Here is a 12,074-nt window from a genome sequence, read left to right as displayed (position 1 = left end):
CCCACTCTGCTGAAGACCAAGGCCACTGCAGGACGAGGCACCAGACCAAGTCCTCAAAAGAAGCAGGTCACCTTCCAAATACCGTCCGATGACGATGAAGCTGATGATGAAGAACTCGCTGAAATCATCAGAGATAGGCAGCACAGGGCCGCTAGAGCCAAAGGCAGTAGTGTGCCATTGATCCTGGATCCAAAGTTGATCCTCAACTTCATCGAATTGTGGCACAAGGACCCCAACACACCTCTGCCTGAGATGAACCTCACTCCTGGTCAAAGTCATGTGTTGACTCACTTCATTGACGAAGAAAAATGGAAATATGAACAGGGGAGGAAGGTGAAGAAAGCGCAGTACAAGAAAGAGCGCTTTCTGAAGCAAAACTTCTTGAAGCTTTCACCTGAAGAACTTGTGGCCCTGCAATCAGAGATCAAGAATCTAAGTGATGAATTTGATCGCTACTATGATGACTAGCTTGGATCCAAGGTCAGATTTGTCAAGATAAAACTGAAAAATCCACCACCAATGTTGCAGCCCCAACGCAACAAGAATTTCCTCAGGCTGAAGCATCTGCTCAGCCTACTGAAGAAAATGCCAGCATCGCTGATGATAATCAGGCTGCTGAAGAAAATGCTAGTACCAGGGCTGATGACTGCATTTCAGCCGCTGATGAAACTGACAGGGCAACCACTAGTGTTGCGCCTAAAGAAATTGCCAAGCCATCTGAAGCTTCAACCGCTGTGCCTGAAGAAACTGCTTATGCTAGGGCAACTGCATCAGTTGTGCCTAAGAAACGGAACCAATTTCCTCTGCTCCTCCTGCACCTACACCAAGTCCAATTCTTCCTTCTGCATCAGAAGCGAAGAAGACCAAGGCTACGGAGCGTGCAACTGTGAAGAAAAGGAAAACATCAACTTCATCAGACTCTTCAGCTCCGAAGAAGATGAAGAAATTGACCAGCTCGTTTGAAAATCCGATTGATGTTGTTCCATTCTCAAGCATGCCATCAAAGGAACTCGTTCCTTTTGATGAAGAATATGTGATCCCAAGGGAATCCGATGAAGACATTCCTTCTGCTGCTTCTTCAGAGCAGTTGGATGAAGAAATTGAAGTGGATGCAATCCCTTCAACCCCGGTTGTTTCATCTCCCATGCCTCAGTTTGCTGCTGAAGAGGTCAGCCTTGAAGAAATGAGTGGAGAAGATGAGGATGTGGACATTGGGTGCACAACGTCAGTACTGAATGATGACTTTTGGGAAAGTCAGCACCCCAATTCTCCTTTGTTCACTCCTCTACAATAAATTCCTCAGTCCCCAGTGACTACTGAAGTTCAAATGGGTTCTAAAGAACCACACCCCACTCCATCCATCCCTGAAGAGATTCCAGCCACTAGTGCTGATGACATTGCTGCTGAAGAATTGAAGACCCAGGCTGCCACTGAAGAAGAAACTGAAATTTCTCAGCCCGCGGATCCTGAGATTGCGATTCCTGAGGTTGTGATGCAATTGACTGACACTCCTCACCCCAAGCCAAAGGATCCTTTCTCAAAGAAGCAAAAAATCAAGGCTGATGACTTCTTCCACGAGCATGTTTTCTTCACGGACTACAACCCCTATGACTCTGTTCATCTTAGAAGGAAGCGCTTCTGGACTACCAGCCAAGCAAACTTCTATTCTTCGCCACTTTTCAACAAAGACAAAGTCTTCGACCATGAGCATATTCCACACGTGGACATGGAATCACTGCCTTGCTACGCGCCAGTCCTCAGTGTTCTTCATGACGCTGGGCTGCTCAACTTTTGCACCGATATTGTTGATTGGAATGAAGAGCTAATTCTTCAATTCTATGCAACGCTGCACATCACAGGAGACGTTGAAGATGTGAACTCTTGGGTATTGGACTGGATGACAGAGAATACTCACTACAAAGCACCGGCCTCTAAATTGCTTCATGCCCTGCCTGTCAGTCCTCCCCTTGAAGGCGCTCGCTGCATATATCATGAACCCGAACTTACCGCTCACTACATGCAAGTGTTGATGAAGCCGCTGAAGCCCGGTCAAGACCCAAGGACCATATTCCTCGTGAAGGAATTGTTGTTTGTGCCTAGAACTGTCTATCGCATTCTGACGAAGACATTGAGTCCAATTAAAGGCCATGATTCAAATGATGAAGAAGTTGTTGGCATCATGAAGAATCTGCTGTTCAATATCATACATGTCATTCCCATCAACTACCATGACTTCTTCATGAGGACTCTGGCAAATGTTGCCCTCTCTCCATTTGAGTTGAAGCCTTATGCTCCTTGGATTATGAGATTCCTCAGAACAAGGTCTTCAATCAACTACAAGGTTGATCTTTAGAATCATGTCAGTTACTTGCCCCCCATAGAAGTCCTCAAGCAGACATTTTCCTCATCTGATGAAAAGGGCAAGGCTAGTGCTATTATTGATGAAGGCATTCGTCCATTGGATGGTCTGTTCCGCAAAGTTGCATCCTACTCCACCAATGATAACTCTGCCACTCATGACTCTGCCGCAAATGCTTCTAAGAAAAATCCTCAAGACACAGCTCCAAGGGTGATGACTGATCGTGAGCTTCTCCTTAGTCTTCACCAGAAGGTCGATCGCAACCACAAACGGGTTAAGCGTTAGTTTCATTCTATTCTTCACAACATGACTGCTACACACAATGCAGTGAAGAAAAACCATTACTACCTCCATGAAGTCTTCGGTCGCACCTGGGTTGTTCTGTCACATCTGTATGGTGAAGATGATCTGAAGCAAATGGGTTTCAAGCAGGACTTTGAATGGTCTCAGCCACCGGCGAAGAAATTCAAGAATACCAAAGTTCCTTCCTTGGTAGCCAGCTCATATTCTTCACCACTCACTGATGAACATGAAGACTTGAACGACACTGCGGCAGGCCCTACTTCAACAACCGACTCCAACAATACTGGCTCTCCTTCATCGACTCAGTGATGATATTCTTCAGGGGCGTTAGTCCTCATTTTTCGTCCCTTTTGGTCGATCGATGACAAAGAGGGAGAAATTTGAGTTAGTCTTCAAGTGAGTCTACTTATATGGGCGTTTTTTCTAAGTTACAACTCTCGTTCTTTTGAATACTTTGCCGAATCGAGTTGTAAACTTAAAACCCGATGGTGGTCTGATACTTTTGCTATGTTCTTCTGCATGCTTATTCCTCATTTTTGTTAATGCACGCATGCTGAATTACATCAGTCACCATATTTCATCATGCATTTCAAATTCGTCATATTATATGTTAAATGCGTGCATGAATTACAAGATATAGGGGGAGATCTCCATGACTCTACTCTTCAAGTGTGCATTGATTCAAAAGAAAATTCCTCACTATGCACACCTTCAGGGGAATTTCTTCTATATCTTGCAAATCAAATTCCTCAATATCAGTATTTACACTTCATATGTTTATCACCATTGAAAACTTAACCTATATTGTCATCAATCACCAAAAAGGGAGAGATTGTAAGTGCATCTAGTGCCCCTTAATGCTTTTGGTGTATTGAAGACTTATAAGTTAAGGGACTGGTGCGTTTGTGAGTGTACACATGTCTATAAGTCTATGAGGAGTTTGATATTTATAGAGAAAGTCGACCCCTAAAAATGAAGTTCTTCAACTGAAGACTTTGGATTTCTGAAGACTTTGAAAGTGAAGAAATTGATGTGACCATGAAGACTTGGTATTCATTCGAGGAACATGAAGCGTGAAGACTTTTATTTTCATAGTTTCATTTTTCTCTTTCTTGAGTCATAGGAAACACCGTACTGTTAAAGGGGGTCGAGGAAATACTAAGGAAAAGTTTCCAAGTGATGCTCAACTCAAAATCCTACACCTACCAATCCCTTCGAGTGAAGCCATTGGAAATCTCATGCAGTTCAGTCAACTTCTTCAATGATAGAGACGAAGTTCTTCTGGTCTCTGAGGAATTTGTTCCGACTGAGGAGTTAGGAATTCGCCAGTGCGGATTGCCTACAAGTGAGGAACATGATAGCCCTGAGGAATTTGATAGTCAAATTTCTGACCTTTCTGTGCTACGCGCCAGCTGTCCCAAAATATCCTTCCACCTAACGGTCATATCATTAAAGGGCATTTATGTCTTATCATGTCGGGCTGCTCCCTAGGCTATAAATAGCCGCCCCCTGCAACCACTAGCTGGTTGGCTACTCCGAGAGAAACTGACACTTGTGATTTGAGAGCATCCCATCCTCCAAGGACTTTGAGCGAAAATCATCAAGTGAGGAAAACCCAAACCCAAACACATACAAACCCAAAGTGATTGAGCATCATTGAAGAGATTGATCCTGCGTGGATCTGACACTTGTTACCTTTGAAGAGTGTGCATCTTCCAGACGGTTATGCGTCATGGTCTAGAGCATCCAAGAGGAAATTATGGATCGCCGAGTGACCAAGTATGTGATGGTTTGGAAGTCACCTGAAGACTTACCACGAGTAATTGGGCTAGGTCTGTGTGACCTTAGCTCAAGGGGAATACGGTGAGGATTAATTGTCCTAAGCTGGGTGTTCAGGACTGGGTTGAAGGAAATATGCCCTAGAGGCAATAATAAAGTTATTGTTTATTTCCTTAGTTCATGATAAATGTTTATTATTCATGCTAGAATTGTATTAACCGGAAACATAATACATGTGTGAATACATAGACAAACATAGTGTCACTAGTATGCCTCTACTTGACTAGCTCATTGATCAAAGATGGTTAAGTTTCCTAGCCATAGACATGAGTTGTTATTTGATCAACGGGATCACATCATTAGGAGAATGATGTGATTGACTTGACCCATTTCGTTAGCTTAGCACTTGATCGTTTAAGTTTACTGCTATTGCTTTCTTCATGACTTATACATGTTCCTATGACTATGAGATTATGCAACTCCCGAATATCGGAGGAACACTTTGTGTGCTACCAAACGTCACAACGTAACTAGGTTATTATAAAGGTGCTCTACAGGTGTCTCCGAAGGTGTTCGTGGAGTTGGCATAGATCAAGAATAGGATTTGTCACTCCGATTGTCGGAGAGGTAACTCTGGGCCCTCTCGGTAATGCACATCACCATAAGCCTTGCAAGCAATGTGGCTAATGAGTTAGTTGTGGGATGTTGCATTACGGAACGAGTAAAGAGACTTGCCGGTAACGAGATTGAACTAGGTATTGAGATACCGATGATCGAATCTCGGGCAAGTAACATACCGATGACAAAAGGAACAATGTATGTTGTTATGCGGTTTGACCGATAAAGATCTTCGTAGAATATGTAGGAACCAATATGAGCATCCAGGTTCCGCTATTGGTTATTGACCGGAGACGTGTCTCGGTCATGTCTACATAGTTCTCGAACCCATAGGGTCCGAACGCTTAAAGTTCTATGACGATCGGTATTATGAGTTTTTGTGTTTTGATGTACCGAAGGTAGTTCGGAGTCCCGGATATGATCACGGACATGACAAGGAGTCTCGAAATGGTCGAGATGTAAAGATCGATATATTGGATGACTATGTTCGGATACCAGAAAGGTTTTGGGAGGTTTCGAACATTTACCGGAGTACCGGGGGGTTATCGGAACCCCCCGGGGAGTATATTGGGCCTAATGGGCCTTAGTGGGAGAAGAGGAGGGGCGGCCAAGGGCAGCCGCGTGCCCCCTCCCCCTTTCCTTCTCTCTTCTCCCCCTTCCTTCTCCTCTCCTACTCCAACTAGGACAAGAGGGAGTCCTACTCCCGGTGGGAGTAGGACTCCCCCCTTGGCGCGCCCTCCTCCTTGGCCGGCCGCCTCCCCCTAGCTCCTTTATATACGGGGGCAGGGGGCACCCCATAGACACAACAATTGATATGTTGATCTCTTAGCCGTGTGCGGTGCCCCCCTCCACCATAATCCACCTCGATTATATCGTAACGGTGCTTAGGCGAAGCCCTGTGACGGTAGTTTCATCAACATCGTCACCATGCCATTGTGCTGACGAAACTCTTCCCCGAGCTCTACTGGATCGTGAGTTCGTGGGATGTCACCGAGCTGAACGTGTGCTGAACACGGAGGTGCCGTACGTTCGGTACTGAGGATCGGTCAATCGTGAAGACGTACGACTACATCAACCACGTTGTCATAACGCTTCCGCTTAACGGTCTACGAGGGTACGTGGACGACACTCTCCCCTCTCGTTGCTATGCATCACCATGATCTTGCGTGTGTGTAGGAAAAATTGGAAATTACTATGTTCCCCAACATGGGTGTCCAGAACTGTGTGTCCTCAGGTTTGAATACCTAGCCGCCCTAACCAGACGTACAACTGTCACAACAGTTGGAACTGGTCTACCAAATCATTGTCTTCACCAAGCCTACTGGTTCTATTTCCTCAACCCTTCCATTTCCTCATTAATGTGTTGTCTGCTTGTTCATATCTGTTCGAAGACTTTGACTGAAGACTTTCTCAATTTCCTCAGTTCAATTTATTCAGTCTGTTTGTCTTCATACTGTTTATCCTGTGTTTATGCTTTCTTTACTCTGTGCTTATTTTTATTTCATCATGATGACCATGCTTAGGTTCTGTTATGTTTGTATCTGAGTACTTATTCCGCTGCAAGTAGTTCTTCGCTCAGGAATTTCTCACCGTGAAATTCCTCAGTGAAGAATTCATAAAAATCGCCTATTCACCCCCCTCTAGTCGACTTAACGCACTTTCAATAAGATATCGCTTCGGCCCGTCCTTTGCAACAAAAAGGATTGGGCTAACTTGTTTCACCTTAGTTACTATTGCTACTTGTCACTTGTTACAAATTATCTTACTATCAAAGTACTCGTTACCGGCAATTTCAGTGTTTGTAGAAAATACCTTGTTTAAAACCGCTTGTCATTTCCATCTGCTCCTCATTGGGTTCAACACTCTTACTTATATAAATGACTACGGTTGATTCCCTATACTTGTGGGTCACCAGGGAGCCATTTCATGAATGGCCTTGATCTTCTCTACATCTATTTCTGCACCTCGGACTGAAACAACAAAGCTAAGAAACACAACCTTGTCGGTGAAAATTGTGCACTTTTCAATGTTAGCATATAACCCCCTGAGAACAAAAACCACGCATCATTTATTTGTTCGACATGTTCGTCCACAGTTTTGCTATGAATCAGAATCATCAAAGTAGACAAGTACAAACTTGCCAATGTAATCTCTAAGAACATTATTCATCAACCTCATGAAAGTAGTAGGTGCATTTTTACCCCAAAAGGCGTAAACAACCACTCGCATAAGCCAAAATTTGTTTCGAAAGCAATTTTCCACTCATCATTGTCTTTCATTCTAATTTGGTGGTATCCACTTCGCAAATAAATTTTAGAAAAGATAATGGAGCCACTAAGTGCATCAAGCATATCATCAAGTCTAGGTATTGGACGCCTACACTTCATGGTTATGTTGTTAATAGCTCGACAATCTACACACTCCAAGACCCATCTTTCTTAGGTACTAAAAGGACCGGTACAACACGAGAAGAAAGAGTTTACCTTACACAAACTCTTTAGTAGATCCTAAACTTGTCGTTTAATCCCCTTGGTTTACTCCGGGTTTGTGCGGTACGATGGACGATTTGTCAATGGTGCTCCTTTGTGGTGGCAATCCCGATGGTACTTCGTCGGTAAACACATCTTCATACCCCCTGCAAAACTGCAAGAACAACACTAGGAGTGGTAGAGGGTAAGAAAACTTTAGAAACAAAATTGTCCTTGTACGAAAGTATGAAGAACGCAGAAACTATAATCCACTAATCCATGATTTCCCATGTCTTGGTTAATTTGAGTTGTGGAGTTTTGTTTGGTGTTGGATTCTCTCTCTCTATGTTGGTGGATCTCACTCAAGTGTCTCTCTCTCTATGTTGGTGGATCTCACTCAAGTCTCTCTCTCTCTCTCTCTCTCTCTCTCTCTCTCTCTCTCTCTCTCTCTCTCTCTCTCTCGCTCGCTCGCTCGCTCACTCGCTCTTTCTTTATCGAATCATCCATTAGTATCTCTTTGTTTGTCCAAGGGAGCAAGGATATTAGTTCTCCTTCATATTGGAATGTGAGACGGTTATCACACTACTAATTTGAACATCATGATCAAACAACCAAGGTCTTCCCAACAACAGTTGGCAGGCTTGCATTGGCACCACGTCACACTCCATTTGATCTCGGCACCTCCCATGGTAAAATTGAACAGTCACCAGCTTAATCACTCAAAAAGTTCCACAATCATTGAGCCATTGCATCTTATAGGGACTTGTGTGCTTTATTTGTCTCACCCTAACCTCTCCACTAAATCTGAATTTGCAGTGTTATTACAACTGCCATTGTCAACAAAATTATGCATACCTTGTTCTTGGTGGTTCCACGAGTGTGAAAATATTATACCGCCCTCTCTTCTCTAGTTGCATTAACACTAAGCACTCGCTGGGAAATAAAGCAACCCCCTGGGCGGTCTGAATATTACTTCTGTGACTTGTTTCTTCTTTAGATTCATCATCATCTTGTTCCCCATTATCTTCATGTTCACACCCAGATTCCCATTCACCTTGCTCACTGATGAATAAAACTCTTGTTTCGACACTCGGAAGAAATATGGTCAAGTCCTTTGCACTTCCAACACTCAATATCTCGGCATCGAGATGATGGTACAGGCGCGGGTGTAGAACTACTGGCAGTAGTAGCGACAGGACACTTGTCAACATTACGAGGAGCTAGTGATCATGCCGAAGAAACCGCAGGTCGCCGGGTGGCAGCTGGTTGAGCCAAATGGTGTGGTGTATGCTAGCGTCAAGAACCACCATGAAAGGCACTCAGTTGTGATCTATGCAATTGTGTGGTGGTGCGTTCTGATATTAACAAACATGGTTGCTTGGCTACACCTTCTTCTCTATGCGCTTTGCTTGCTCAAAATATCTTGTAGAGTGTTATAGGTAAACACCTTTACCAATTATGAAATCCCAGTATTAAGATCATGCATAAATCTTGCCATCTTTGACTATCATCATCATAAATTTGGGAACAAACTAAAAGTAATTACAACTCCTTACAATACTCCTCAATTGTGCGGGAGCCTTGGGTGCTGTTGCAATATTTTTTTCGTAGGTCAGTTTGATATTGTGAAGGAACAAACGACGCCCCATGGTCTGCTTCATCTCTTCCCATGTACTAATGAGATTATGACCCAACAAAGATGATTCTCCTACAACTGATTCCACCAAGTAAGTGCATAACGAGAAAAACTCAACAGAAGTAAGCTTGACTCTCTTTGGATCAGCGAGATTGTGAATGTGATAAATCAGACTACACTGCTCTTCCCAATCAAAATATGCATATGGGTCTTCCCTTTCTGATTTAAAAGTGTTCACTCATTTTAAAGACATTCTCAATTTTTTTTAAAAACCTGATTTTTATTTTTTTGTGAATTCTATTTTTTTCTAGTAATTCTAAAAATGTCTGCAAAATTTTAAAAAGTTCTCACATTTTCCAGGTGTCCCCTACATAAAAAAATGATCACGAATTTTAAAAAGAATATGAATAAAAAGGTAAAAAAAGAGCCGTGAAAAGAAAAATGGAAAGAAGAATAAAAAACCGATAGAAAAGAAAAGCAGTCGAAAGAAATGAAAATATACGTTAGGGCCCTTACGTTGGGAGGCCAGGCCCAGAAGCAATTGTTTTTGGAGAATGACTACAACACCTCGTTTGGATAATCGCAATATATTTCTTTTGCCTAAAAAAACATAATCACAGTATATATAGTTTAGTCCGTACCAGCCTTCCGATTTTGCTAATCGGGAGTTTTCCTTATCTACGTCAGTCGATCGTCTCCTTGGCGAGTAAACCTAAACACGGCAGGTACGCACGGCAACTTGCTATCGCTAACTCCCGCTTTGCCCTAATTCATTCCAGATTATTTTTTGGTTTTGCTACAACGTGATTCTGATTCCACGTACGAGCACTACTTGTCTGAAATTGGAACTTAATTTCTAGTCCTGTTGCTGCATCGTAAAGCCTTCGATTCGAGCTACTATTGACAAGTTATCGATCGATCTGTTACGAACTTACGATGGTATGATGGTGTTAGAACATTTGATGTAGATTGGCAATGGCGACGAATTGTCCCGACGAGAACGACGGCGTGGCCGGCCATCCCGGCGCTCCACCACCACCACCGGCACAGCCCACCCCGGCGCCGGACCCCAACTCCTTGCCGTCGACGCCGCAGCAGTCGTCCCCGTCCTTTTTCTTGCCACCGCCGTGTAATTATCCGTCGCAACCAGATGAATGGTCGAACATCTCTGCGCTCGACAACGATGACGCCATCAATGCTAGCGTTTTCAGCTATATCGATTATCTTAACCCCTCACTGCCGCCTCTGTTGGACGACACCCCGTTTGCACCCTTCGTGCAGCCGGCGATGCCTCCGCCGTCGCAACAGCTGCATCGTTATCCATCGCAACCAGATGAAGAGTCGAGCATCCCTGCGCTCGGCAACAACGACGCCATGAATGCCAGCCTTTTCGGCGACTCTTATTTTAACGCCTCCTCACTGCCGCCGTTGAGCGCCACCCCGCTAGCACCCTCCGTGCAGCCAGCGACGCAACTGCCGCACTACATCCAGCAGCTACCAGCCATGGCGACCATGGGAGAAACTCAGTACTGCTACTCCGAAGCCGCTCCAGAGCACGCCGTACTCCCGGACGCGCCACCACCGCCGGCAGCTGAAACCACCAAGCCGGCCGGAGGGCGGCGCTGCGGCCGGCCTCGTGGCAGCACCGCAAAGTCCAAGCCCAAGTCGAAGGTCGCCAACACCGCCGCTGCAGCTGGGCGCCGGCAGCAAGAAGCTGCTACCGCGTCTGCCATCATCGCCCGGCAGGAAACCGTGGGCGCCGGCAGCGCGGAGGTGGAGGAGGAGCAAAAGGTGGTGGAATACGCGGACACGAACATCCCGGGCGTCCGGTTCAAGCCGACGGACGCGGAGATCATCTGGTACCTGGAGAGGAAGTACCACGGCCACCCGTTGCCCGTCAACTTCATCAAGGAGTTCGACGTCTTCGAGGACCATCCCGACACGGTCCAAGGTAATTAATCAGGCACTCCGCACTCGTATTTTTTGGTATATTTTGATCATGGTTAATTAATTAAGGCTTACACGAATTGGAGTACAAAAACTTGTGATACTTCATCAACTCTGCATCTTTTTACAGAGAAGTACGGGGAGAGCCAGGAAGGGGTATGGTACGTGTTCTCATCCAGGGACCGGAAATACAAGAACGGCACCCGGCCAGTTCGGTCCGTCGGGACGGTGGGCTTCTGGAAATCCAGCGGCAAAGAGGAAGATGTACTAGACAAGAATAATGTCAAGATCGGGAGAGTGAACACTCTCACATTCAAGCTCGGCCACCAGCCAAAGGGGACGTCCACCCCCTGGAGGTTGAAGGAGTACCGCATGGAGAAGTACCAGGAAGACCCTAATCCCTCCTCCATGCTGGTAACCTTTTCTCTTTTTTTTCTTCTCTTTTGCAATTTGATTCGTCTACCAATGTGGTATAATTCGGAGGTTCATAACTAATTTGCGTACAATTCACACAAAAAACTAATTTGAGTATGAAAAGTATATGTTTTTCAGCGGCACAAATTTTCGTGATTTTTAATCCTCCAGGACGTAACTGAGAGACGTGACATTATTTGGTTTTTGCCTTTTCCATTGTCGTGCTTTAGAAATCCTACTACTAATTCAGATAAGCCCTGAGAATTTTACATATACTCCCTCCGTCCGAAAATACTTGTCCTAAAAATGGATAAAATGGAATCTAGGAGTATCTTTTTTACATGAATTGTAGTACATATTTAATCCTCATGCACTCGATCATATTCCTCCAGTTTAACCGCGCCGCTGAAAAGTTGTTCGCTTTGCTGCAGCTTGACCCGTGGGTGATCTGCAAATTGTTCCGTACTAAAGATCCACCAGCACGCCAGCATGATTTGCCTGTTCAGTCGGGAGATCAAACAGATGAGGGTGATGAACACGCCAGCAAGGC

This window comes from Triticum dicoccoides, chromosome 5A (assembly GCF_002162155.2).
Source record: "Triticum dicoccoides isolate Atlit2015 ecotype Zavitan chromosome 5A, WEW_v2.0, whole genome shotgun sequence".
In the NCBI taxonomy this organism is placed as follows: Eukaryota; Viridiplantae; Streptophyta; class Magnoliopsida; order Poales; family Poaceae; genus Triticum; species Triticum dicoccoides.
This window is presented reverse-complemented; position numbering follows the sequence as displayed.